The sequence below is a fragment of the Vigna umbellata genome, chromosome 11, assembly GCF_029865625.1.
Source record: "Vigna umbellata cultivar VRB3 chromosome 11, Vumbellata_1.0, whole genome shotgun sequence".
Taxonomy (NCBI): domain Eukaryota; kingdom Viridiplantae; phylum Streptophyta; class Magnoliopsida; order Fabales; family Fabaceae; genus Vigna; species Vigna umbellata.
The window spans coordinates 20197375-20210268 of NC_142175.1; positions in this window are offsets into that span (position 1 = coordinate 20197375).

Sequence of the window (12894 nt, forward strand, 5' to 3'; positions counted from 1 at the left end):
GAGTCATATTTCTTTTTCCTTAATTATTTTATAAGGTTCTTCATTTATATTATCTCCTTTCTTGCTTTTGAGATAGCTACATACGCAACCTCAATGGTTAAGAGGAGAAAGTTTAAACTTCCAATGATAGTTGCACCACCTAACTTAAAAATGTAACATGTGCTTTTTCTACCATCCAGATATTCTCTCAAACGTAAAAATGTAAACAATACCTTAAACGAAGAAACTTTTATAAACTGCTTGGTATCTATATAGAAATGCTTAAACGATCAAATCTTATTTGAACAATAAAAAATTTGAAAAGTTTATAGTTGTTCTGAACATGCATTAAAGAGCATTAAATTCAATGTTTCAAAACAACAAAAGTGATATGAAAAAGGACATACTTGCATGCATGCATATCTACTCTACTATTTGCAAATTACATATGTTAAGCATCCACATGCTCTCTATCATGTACAAGTCAGAAGTGAGTATTAGAGACAAAGAAGACATTCAATGAATGTTCTTTCCATCAAAAGTCGCGTTGAAGAGTTCATACAACCTACTTTTGATAAAGTAATGAAAAAGCGTGCTTGTTTTGACAAGTTGGCTTTAATCTACGACTACTACCTACAAAAAGGCTAAGAAAATCTGAAGATAAAAAACAAGTATTATCTAACGATCATTTTCTTAAAGCCTATAAATTGAATATCCTTGAATAGAAGATCAAGAGAATAAGCACATGAATACAAAAGAGATCATCTGAGAAGAAAAGCAAGCTTAAAAGAAAAGAAAATACTCCCAAGTTTTATAGAATCATAAGCTTACATTGGTAAGAGAGAAAACTCTAAAAGTTTGTTAGATTGAATTGTATTGTAAACGCATCCTCTCTGTGAACGTAATCGTCTAAGAACATATAAGCGATTTGATTGATTGCACATTTTGAAGAGAATACAAACACTTAATGGTTAACTCAGTGGAGTTAAACGGTAGCTAAACAGGTTTGTCTAGTGGAAACCAGAAGTGTGTGAAACTCAACTAGATAGCGTATCAGGAAGATACCGAGATTGTCTAAGGATACCATGAGTGGTGAAGAATACTACACAACCAAGAATGGGTGATACTCGGTTCTAGTAAGAGTAATGAGGGTTATTGGGATTGACTAGGTGATACTAGGAGTGATGTGAATACTAGATTGTAATCTTGTTGAAGATTATAATGGAACTCTCTAAGAGAAGAACTGGACGTAACTCAGTGGAATGAACTAGTATAAAATAATTGTGTGTTTATTACTTCAACCCTGTAAAACGTTTTACTTATAAACTCTATTGTTGCTTGCTAACACAACTATTTATAAAATCTGTTGTCACTAAACGCTATCCTTATTAAGAGTTGTCTTTCTCAAAGCACTGTAGTATATTTGCCTAAACAATTGAAAAACATTTTATCTCTGAACTTGCAGTTCAAACAGAACTTTATAACTCAAGCATTTGACAACTTGTGTAAATCGCTTAATCTTTAACAAAATTGTTAAACTACCTTTTGGAAAAAAGTTTTCCAAGACACTAATCAACCCCTTTCTAGTGTTTTCCAGTTATTTCATCCATTAGAGGTTTTGATGTTAATATCACCTCCCTTATAATAAGAAATTTCCCATTTGCATGGTAAACCATTCAAACTTTCCAGCAAGGTAAACCTTCCAAACTTTCCTATAGGGTAAACTTTTCAAGATTTCCTGAAACGTAGTTAGATAATAGTTCTTAGGAAGGTATAGTATGAAATGATGCATTTCAGTCCTTAATCCATGAGTCAATGGAACTATCTAAACTACATATTAGTACATATGCAATTTCACATGTTGCTGCATTTGTTAATTTATTATCATCTTGCTTCTTTTTGTTGTTATTTTTCCTTGAAGCCTAAAATTGATTTGTAAAGTAGCCCTCTTTCCGACAATTCAAGCTTGTGACATCATTTCAAAATTTTGTTTGTGGTCTTTCTCTAGACTTTGGTTTGTTTTGTCCTTGATTATGACCTTTATGCCTACTTCTTTTATTTTCAGTACTCAATGCTGAAACTGAATTAGAACTCACTAATATGATGAGTAACTAAACCCATTTTGAGGTTAACTAGTTTGTGCATCAAATACACTTTATTGGTTGCAAATGACTTCATTAATGATGTTGAACGCAATATTCTTGACTAATGTCAATCGGATCACACTAAGTGTCTGTCGATCTAACAACTCCCAATCTGACTACTTTATGTCGTTTGACATCTACCCTCTTAAGGGTATGTATAACTTCTGATATAGGTAGTCCTTTATCTGCATCTTCTAAAACCTAAAGTTACCGTCATCGAACTTCTCAATCTTCACCTTTCCTTCTTCTAATGCCATTACTCGAAGAACAAGAGAACTAAATATTTTTTGATGTTTTGATGGGGAAGATCAGACAAAGCTGAAATCATAAGCATACTAAGAAATTGGCTCATGATACCTAATGTTAAGAATTTAACGTGGTTTAATGTATGCTTACGTCCACACTACAGTAGGAAAATATGTTTATTTTTTTTGTATCTTTCAAACCTTATATAGAGTTGATTATATGGCAAAATGAAGAATAACATCTCATAACTACACAATCAAGCTTCATAATATTAATAGGTCCAAATCAATATGAAATAATAACTATAATATAAAGTATTTTGAATTGAAGTTTTACTTCTTGCTGTAAATGTGTTATTATATAGATTTCTTGACTCCTTACTTTTAGATTATAAGATATAAATAATAATAATAATAATAATAATAATAATAATAATAATAATAATAATAAATATTTATCTTTTTGTTGATTTATTATCAATATATTATAGTGGAGGTATAATAGAACATAATTAAGTTATTAAACTTTATGTTTTATACGTTTATCAATTGATATGTTAATAGTAGTTGATTTCCTTATTGATCTTTTATGTGACTTTATTTTTCTAGTAATGGTTAACTATAAAATGTTTTTAAATTTTTACTATTACTTTTTTAGTCAATTCTCTAAGTTTATATGCACACTTTTATAGAAGTCTAACTTGGTATTAGGTGATTTAAATATAGTACCAACTTATCCTATTTCTAATCTCAACGAATATCTTTGAGTTTTTCACAAACGAGTTTACATGTATTAAAATTTTGGTGATTGACATAAATATTAATCTCTTCATTAATAGCTTCATCTTGTATTTGAATTGTTTCTTCGATTTCATTGATCAAATCTAGTTTGGCCCTTAACCTTTCATCATTATGACTGTTGTCAAATTGTTGTCGTCAATATGTTTCACTCATTTCGATCGAAATCATGGCACATGTTCCGTATGCAACTCAAAATGATCCTCTTTTGTACTTGTGATGTGTAATGACAGTTTCATAATATGCATGATATCTCCTTGACCTACAAATCTTTAGCTTGAACTAGCATATTTTTAAGTTTTTGAAATATGACTTTATTATACTTTTTTTTCTTTTTTACTTTTGTATGAGGATATTTGACTGCAAAAGATTAATATTTGATTCTAGGTTACTCCAAAATATGTTCAAATCTTTAAACAAGAATGTCAAATAATTTCTTCATCTTCGATGGTTATATGAAAAAACAAACAAAATTACATATTTGACATTAAAAAATAATAATATTTGAATTGTGTTTATTTTATTTTTTAATTTAAAATTATAATACATATTATTATATTACTATGAAGAGTGTAAAATGAATGTATTTTTAGTAAGATTGTCAACCAAACATTTTTATCTATAAAGACTTTGAAGGTAAACTATGCATATTACTCTTTAACATCAACTTTTAAGGGTAGACCAATAACACCCTACACATAATATTTGAGTAGTCATGTTTCTTCTTCTTCATTGAACTCCACGAATACCTTCAACCAATACAACTTATCCTCAATCATGTGAGAAAAGAGGAAAATCCTCTTTTGAAAAATTAGAGCACTAAATGATGACATATTTCATACCTATTTTTTGTCTTATATCATTAGACTTATGAAAGATACTACAAACTAAATGTCTTTACACTAGTACAAAATGTGCTTTTAAACTCGCACAATAAACCTCGGTTTACATCAAACCGCTGTCTATTCAGACACGGTGGCAGTTTTGTAATTAACGAGACCTTATAGGCCTCGGTTCAGACTAAACCGGTGCCAAAGAGGAATACCACTTCAGTTGTGAAAACAACTGGTGCCTAATTAGTGGTTTCTGACACGGTTTCTGACGCGGTTAAGAGAAACCCGAGGTAAAAGGGGTATACTGCACCGGTTGGTAAGAAGGACCGAGGCGTATAAGCCTCTACTACCTCAGGCCGAAAAGGACCGAGGCATATAAGCCTCTTATTTCCCCAGACATTTTCCCCAAACACGAAGACCTAGCCCCCTTCACCCCTCGCCCTCGCCTCTCTCACCTCCCTCCCCTCAGTCTCGCCTCCCTCGCTCTGGCCTCCCTCCCCTCAGTCTCGCCTCCCTCGGCCTCGCCTCCCCTCGGTCTTGCCTACCTCGGTCTCGCCTCCCTCCCCTCGGTCTCACCTCCCTCGGTCTCGGTCTCGCCTCCCCTCCCCTCGGTCTCGCCTCCCTCCCCTCGGTCTCGCCTCCCTCGCTCTCGCCTCCCTCCCTTCGCTCTCGCCTCCCCTCACTGTCGCCTCCCCTCGCTCTCGCTCCGTCGCTCTCTCGGTCTCGCTCTCTCTCGGTCTCGCTCTCTCCTACGAGTGCGTCGCCTCTGGAGGGAAGAGCATGCGGTGGTGGTGCGTCAATGGTGGCGGCGGTGATAGTGGTGGTGGTGGTGGTGCGAATCTGAGATTAGGGTCAGATTGGGGTCAGATTAGGGTTTTGCGAATCTGCAAAAGGTAAATGTGTTAATTTGCTTGTGTTAATTTGCCCGAGGCACCAAAATTAAATTCCTGTGTTAATTTGCCATCATTTTCTAAGCAGGCTAGTGCTCAGATCTGCAAAAGGGGTGAGGGGAGAAAAATGAAGAACTCCATGGTTTTGCTTAATCCAGTTCTCTCAAAGTTTCTTATTTGTGTAATTTGCAACTATAAATTCTCTGGGCAAGTTTGTGTGTAATTTGTTAATGAAAATTAACTAAGGTAGATTATTTGTGTGCATTTTCTCTGGGCAAGTTTGTGTGTAATTTGTTTGAGCATAACGTTTGAGCATAACGTTTGAGCATAATAACGCTTGCCACTGCCAGAATACTAGGAAAATTATAACGAAAAAAAAATACCCTACTGCCTCGTTTCAGCCTCCAACCGAGGCAGCAGAGGGAGAAGAACAATCTCGATTCTGTTAACCGAGGTCGAATCAGACTATTTTTTGTCTCTGTCGCAACCGGAATCGCGACGGGACGACGATCCAAAAAAGAAATCGGTTTTGAAAAGAGATTTGGGAGTCGCCACCATAGTTTATTCTGGAAAACTACGGAAAAACCATAAAACGATAAAGCACGGTCCACGAAAACCAAAGATTGGGTTCGGGAGTCGGTTACGCGTGGGGAAGGTGTTAGCACCCCACAACGCCTGCCCTAAGGCAGTACCTTTAACTAAATGCACGAATATGATGTGATTTTCAAAATGTTTAACTATCCCCTAAAATAAAATTCTAAAATAAACAAAACATATTTTTTTAGTTTTTTGGGCCCGACAAGGATTGACCTTGCTCCTACGTATTCTCATTCAAAATGAGAAATCAGGGTTACGTAGTTCTTTTAGAAAACTGCTTTGAAAATTGGTTTGAAAATTGTTTAGAAAATTTTGTTTGGAAAATGATTATGGATAAATTTGGATTTTTGGGAAAGTGAACCTGACAAGGGCTGGCCTTGCTCCTACGTATCTCCACTTTTGATGGAGAATCAAGGATCACGTAGTTCTGGGTAGCAAGACTATTTGTTGTTTAAAATTGTTGATGTTTTCGGGTTTTTTGAAGATTTTATACCTTTTTTTGTATTTTGTTTAAGAAAGAGAAAAGGTTGTTAGCACAAGGACGATGCGTGCGATCACACATGCGCATAAACCTTTAAAACATATTTTTTGGTTAATTTTACTTAAGGAAAAGAAAAGGTTTTTAGCACAAGGACGATGCGTGCGATCACACATGTGCCTAAACCTTTAAAACATATTTTTGTAATTTCAATTAAGAAAGAGAAAAGGTTTTCAGCACAAGGACGATGCGTGCGATCACACATGTGCCTAAACCCTTAAAACATTTTTTTTTGTAATTTCAATTAAGAAAGAGAAAAGGTTTTCAGCACAAGGACGATGCGTGCGATCACACATGTGCCTAAACCCTTAAAACATTTTTTTTGTAATTTCAATTAAGAAAGAGAAAAGGTTTTCAGCACAAGGACGATGCGTGCGATCACACATGTGCCTAAACCCTTAAAACGTATTTTTATAAATTCCTTTATTTAAATTGTAAATATTGCATTATTAAATATATATTTTAGGATAAGTAAATATCTAGAATAAGTAGATAGAACAAAATAAAATAATAAATAAAAATAAAAATAAAAATAAAAGAAATAAATAAGACAAATGAAATAAGATAGACAAAAATAATAGAATAAAATAAAATAAGAAAAACAAACAAATAAAAATAACGAGCGTTGGGTGGATCATAAACGGACGTTGAGAATGAGGAGAAATAACGAGCGTTGGGGGAATTAATGAACGTTCGTTGAAAGTGGGGAGAAAGAACGAGCGTTCGTTGGGTGGATTAACGAACGTTCGTTGAGAATGAGGAGGAACGAGCGTTGGGGGGAATCAGTATCACGAGCGCTCGTTGAGAAACGAGGCTGAAGGACGAGCGCTCGTTGGGGGACGAGCGGACGCTGGGAAACGAGGCTGAAGGACGAGCGCTCGTTGTGGACGAGCGTTCGTTGGGGAGATGGTGAACGTACGCTGGGAAACGAGGCTGAAGGACGAGCGCTCGTTGGGGGACGAGCGGACGCTGGGAAACGAGGCTGAAGGACGAGCGCTCGTTGGGGAACGAGCATTCGTTAGGGAGATGGTGAACGTACGTTGAGAAAATGAGGCTGGATGACGAACGTTCGTTATGGACGAGCGTTCGTTGGGAAGATGTGGCAAGTTGATGACGAACGCTCGTTATGGACGAGCGTTCGTTGGGAAGATGAGGTTGGATGACGAACGCTCGTTATGGGCGAGCGTTCGTTGGGAAGATGTGGGAAATTGATGACGAACGCTCGTTATGGACGAGCGTTCGTTGTGAAGATGAGAGAAATTGATGACGAACGCTCGTTATGGACGAGCGTTCGTTGTGAAGATGAGGGAAATCGGTGACGCACGCTCGAAAAAGGCCTAACGTGCGTTTAATTATGGGCTTGGCCCACCCAGGTGGTTTCTAACCTAGAATTCCCCTAGGGGTTCTGCCCTCCCATCCTCATTCACTCATTCACGCCGTTCCTCTCAAATGAGGCCAACATCTCCTTCTCTCTGACCAAGAACCCTAGTGAAAGTCACCACCTCTGCGCGTACACTGACGTTTCTGCCAGATCGACCACTGCTTGTGCCGCCGGAGCCCTCGTCAGCCCAAGCAGAGTCCGCCAGCTCCTTCTCTTCTCGTGCGGCTGGAAGACGGGTTTCTGCTTCCTCTCCTTTTCTTCTTCACGCAAGACCCAGGCTCACCGCCAACACACGCGGTTGCTGGGGAAGCTCCAGATTCGGCGCCAGTGATAACGGGGACAGCCTTGGTGGGTGTTTGGGTTAAAAAATTTTGAAAATGGCATTGGTATGGAATTGTGTATGAAGGATATCAGTTTACAGGTTTGGATCCTGCAAAAAGAGTATTGGTCTCTTGTTGAAGGTCGTGAGGCGTGTTTGGGTTGTTGGGAATGGATGAAGGAGATATCTGAAGAGTGAAATAGAGGCCTCAATGGTGTTTTTGCGCGATGATAGGTGCAGTGGATGATGGATTATGTTCTTTGATGGAGGTGTTCACGGGGTTGGAGATGATGGAGAGTGGTCAGAGGCGAATGATGAATGGAGAGTAAGATGAAGATGATAGGTGTTGGTGACTCGAAGGAATCGGAGATGAAGGCAGAGGAAGATATGGGGTTCGAAGGAGGTGTTGCACGGAGAAGAAAATGGATTTGGCAGGGGCGTGTGGTTGGGAGTGATGAGCCGAGGGGTGGCAAATGAATATGGTTGATGATTCAGGGAGGGGGAGTGACACGCCGAGGGAGTTCTCGGTGGTTGGGAGGGCGGTTCCAGTGGAGAACGGAATGGTTCGGTGAGGATGAAGACGCTGTTCTATTATCTCTGTTATCCCATTTACTGCTTCAATTTCAATGTTGATGGTTGGAAATGGGCAGAGGCGTGGAAGCCTATTTTGATCGAAGTGGAACAAAAGAAGCAGATAGGAGTGGGTCTGGGGAGGATGATGATGATCGATAACAGTGAACATGAACCAATATCCACAACACTAAGAGCAATCAAAGACAGTCATAGGCAAGCCCAGCAACTTCAACATACATATGTGCATATGTGCCAGAGCAAGCAAACAACTCACTAAAACAACATTACTTACCTCTCGAAGATCCACTTACTATGGTAAGCTTGCGTTTCCAATGAATCCCCTTCTCCCTTGAATGGCCGACTTCTCCCTTCTCTTTGCTGTGAATAATGTCTCTGGTCCTTCTTTGCAAGTGTCAATGGTGAAGGCAGTGTGTGAAATCCTCCCCTTCTTGCTCTCCAAAACCAGAATAATAATGCCTTCCCTCTGCTCTCTCTGCGTTTTTGCGATTCTCTCCGTGCTTTTTCCATTCTCTCTGTGCTTTTGCAATTCTCTCTGTGTTTTTGCAATTCTCTCTGTGTCCCCTCCCCCAAATCGCTCCGTACCCAATTTCGTACGTAAAAACCAAAACGTTTCTGTCACCCCGCCACTCGCAGCCACGGTTTTCTGCTCTTCCCTTCCAACACGCACACCCCGTACCCTGTCTCCTAACTTCCAAACATTCTTTTCTGCTTTTTTTCTTTTTTTTTCATCTTACTAAAAGACAAAAATACCTTTTTCTTCTTTTTATTTTTTATTTTTTATTTATTTATTTTTTATAATATTAGAACAAAATAGAATATAAGTGGAATAAAACCACAAAAATAATAATAAAAATAAAATAAAATAATAACAATAAAAATAAAAAGAGAAAAAAAGAAAAAGAATAAGTAAGGTGAGAAATAAAAATAAAGATAAAGATAAAAATAATATAGGAACATAATAAATAAAAAATCATAAAATAAGTAAATCAATAAAAATAAAAGGATAGATACGTATTTTGGTCCCTCTTTTCGTAGGGTCTGTTCAAATTGGTCCTACTTTTTTTCAAAAGTTCACTAAGATCCCACTTTTCGCAAAAACGATGCACGTTAGTCCTTTTTTAGGTTTAATACGTGTTTTGGTCCCTCTTTTCGTAGGGTCTGTTCAAATTGGTCCTACTTTTTTTCAAAAGTTCCCTATTTTGATCCCTATTTTGATCCCTCTTAGTGAACTTTTCGTATTTTGGTGAGCTGTACATTTTTCGTTGAGGTGAACTTTTGAGGGATCAAAATGTACAGCTCACCAAAATACGAAAAGTTCACTAAGAGGGATCAAAATAGGGATCAAAATAGGGAACTTTTGAAAAAAAGTAGGACCAATTTGAACAGACCCTACGAAAAGAGGGACCAAAAGACGTATTAAACCTAAAAAAGGACTAACGTGCATCGTTTTTGCGAAAAGTGGGATCTTAGTGAACTTTTGAAAAAAAGTAGGACCAATTTGAACAGACCCTACGAAAAGAGGGACCAAAATACGTATTAAACCTAAAAATAAAGGGATAGAAAGCAAAATAAAGTAAAACAGTAAAAAAAATAGAAATAAAAAATAGGAACATAAACTACAGTAAAAGCCAAAAAAACAATCCGGACGAAATTTGGTATTGACAGCTGCCCCTCTTTACTTAGATTTTACTAGATAATATGACAATGTAATGTCTTCATATTATTTAGTAAAAGATAAGTAAAGATAGAAATACTAATTTCGTCTGGATTTCTAAGGAAGCAAAATGAATACGAAACATAAGTTAAACAAATCGATGAAGGATGTGAGATTGCAACATAAACGATCATTGCCGAGCAGAGGGGCCCAAAATCAAAGAAAAACTAGAGGCGCCAGACAAGACTGGGCTTAAAACGTTGAACCAAAACCGTGCTTGAGGGGAATGAGGTGTACAAACCCTGAACGAATGATGTGAGGTGTACTAACCTCGTGGAGGGTGTACAAATCCTATGGATGACTGTGTGTGAGGTGTACTAACCTCTTGGAGGGTGTACAAACCCTGTGGATGAATGATGTGAGGTGTACTAACCTCTTGGAGGGTGTACAAACCCTGTGGATGAATGATATGAGGTGTACTAACCTCGTGGAGGGTGTACAAACCCTGTGGATGAATGATGTGAGGTGTACTAACCTCTTGGAGGGTGTACAAACCCTGTGGATGACTGATGTGAGGTGTACTAACCTCGTGGAGGGTGTACAAACCCTATGGATGAATGATGTGAGGTGTACTAACCTCGTGGAGGGTGTACAAACCCTATGGATGAATGGAATGAGGATCAATAGGCTCGACGAGTGCCTTGAGGTGAGCTATCGCAGAAGAAACTCTTGGATTCAGATCTTTTTTTGAAGAAACATTGGTAAATACTGAGCAAAACATTAGAGAGATTTAGATATAAAGGTCTGCTAACCTTTTTCACCACTCCATTTTCCCTTTACGGATTTTTGAACAATTTTCTTTGCTTTCTATGAAATGATGTTATGTTATGATGGTGCATGAATGCATATGAGCCATTGGTTTCGTTCCCTTCTTTTGCTCGCGCTTTCTCTTTCTTGCACTTTTTTCTTCTTTTTTTTTTTTTTTTTTTTTTGTGAAAATTCTATGCTTGGAATCCGTTGTCAATGTTGACGTCAAACGCGATGTACGTTCGAAATGCATTCAATCAAAATAATGTCAAGAAGCAGTGGGTTCTTTGATGAAAGGAAGAGAACGTAACTAGGGGTTCAAATTCCCTCTAGCACTAGCTTGAACCTGAAAAGGTGCGGGAGATGAGTATGAAAGGTGGATGGTTGAATGATTACCTGTGGGTAACGTTAGCATTTGAATTTTCTTACATTGGGAAGTGTTGTTAGTATCTACACATGCATGGCCCGCAAGGGCTGCCCCAACTTTGTTGCGTATAGTAAACTTGATTTGGAGAGGTGGAAAGGTTCGGGTAGGAAGGATTGCCCCAATTGGGCGATTCTTGATTGACGGGGAGACTTCACATTTTTTGTCTTTTCCCTTTTTTTCGATGTTTTTATTTTCTTTCCTTCTTTTTTCTTTTCTTTTGAGTGATTGTGCCATTCACCACATCATTTCGTTTCAGGGTTAAATTCGTGAGAAAGATTAGGACAAACAGTCTTCAGTCAGCGTGGACTTTTATTGGCTTGTACCGTGGCTAAAGGTAAAAGGGTTTTGAAAGAAATGGATAATGAAGGCTCAAATAAGTGTTTGGCGGTTAAATTGTTTCAACAAGAATCATTTGCAAGGTGTCGAGTCAACTATTCCTAAAGATTTGAAACTTCGGGCATCCTTTTATTTTCATTGCTGTTTTTTTCTTTCTTTTCTTCCCCTTTTGGGTCGCTTGCTTCGTGGTCTCTGTTGTGTACTTCTTCGAGACTTTATATATTTTTTATTTCTTTTTCCTTCTTCTTTTTTTTTTAGAAATCCCCTCCTTGATTTCGGATGCCCTTGATGTACCCTTTAGGTTGACATCGATGTGCTAATGATTCTTGTCGGGGGTGATGAAAACAAATATAATTTATGGCTCAAAAGGGGTGCAATTGGATAAACTTCTTTTAACGTTTGGATAAAGAAAAAATGGCCACACGTCACTCTGAATCTTTGCTTACCTTACTTTCTCGCGACCTTAGCCCTGGAATAAAACTCGGTAGTGGTTGACACATCGACTTCATTGTTTTTTTTCCTTTTTTTTTTATTTTTTATTTTTTATTTTTTTATCTCCCAATCAACAGATCGTTGGGGATGTGTACCATGATGAACACTGCCCCAGTATTGTATTCATGACAACCCTTTGTTTTAATGGGAAATGAAAAGGTTGAGGGTTCAAGTAATATGAATGCAGATGCTCTAGCAGGAAAAGAACAATGGTTACCCCCGAAACCTTGCATCAGGAGAAGACCCAACTTTGGTATTTTCAAAATTTATTTTGCTTTTGCTTCTCGAAAACACTACGCCCTTGACAACCTCATTGACAACGAATTCAACATGTGTCTTTTCTTTTGCCTTTTTTTTATTATTTTTTTTTTATTTTTTTTTTTTACTTTTTTACGACACCCACCAGGACCGAGCTAAGCCGACTGAATACCCGTGATGCTTTTATTGACATTCGTTCAATTATTTTCGTTTTCATTCCTCTTTATTTACCTAAACAGCTTAGCGCGACATGCAATAATTTCAGAAAGTATGAACAAAAATTTAATATGCGGTATTTATTGAATGAAATAACACAGATTACAACAATTTGAAAGGCGATGTTAATATTCGCTAACGGCAACCCTTATCACGGAATCATCATACGTAGAACTTTTTGACCGCATCAGAATTAACCGGTAACGGTAATTCCTCCCCATCCATCCTTGTGAGAATTAGTGCCCCACCAGAGAATGCTTTCTTCACCACAAACGGCCCTTCATAGTTTGGGGTCCACTTGTCTCGATGATCTTTTTGGATGGGCAAAATCCTCTTCAACACCAGTTCGCCTTCATGAAACTCTCTTGGGTGCACCCTTTTGTCAA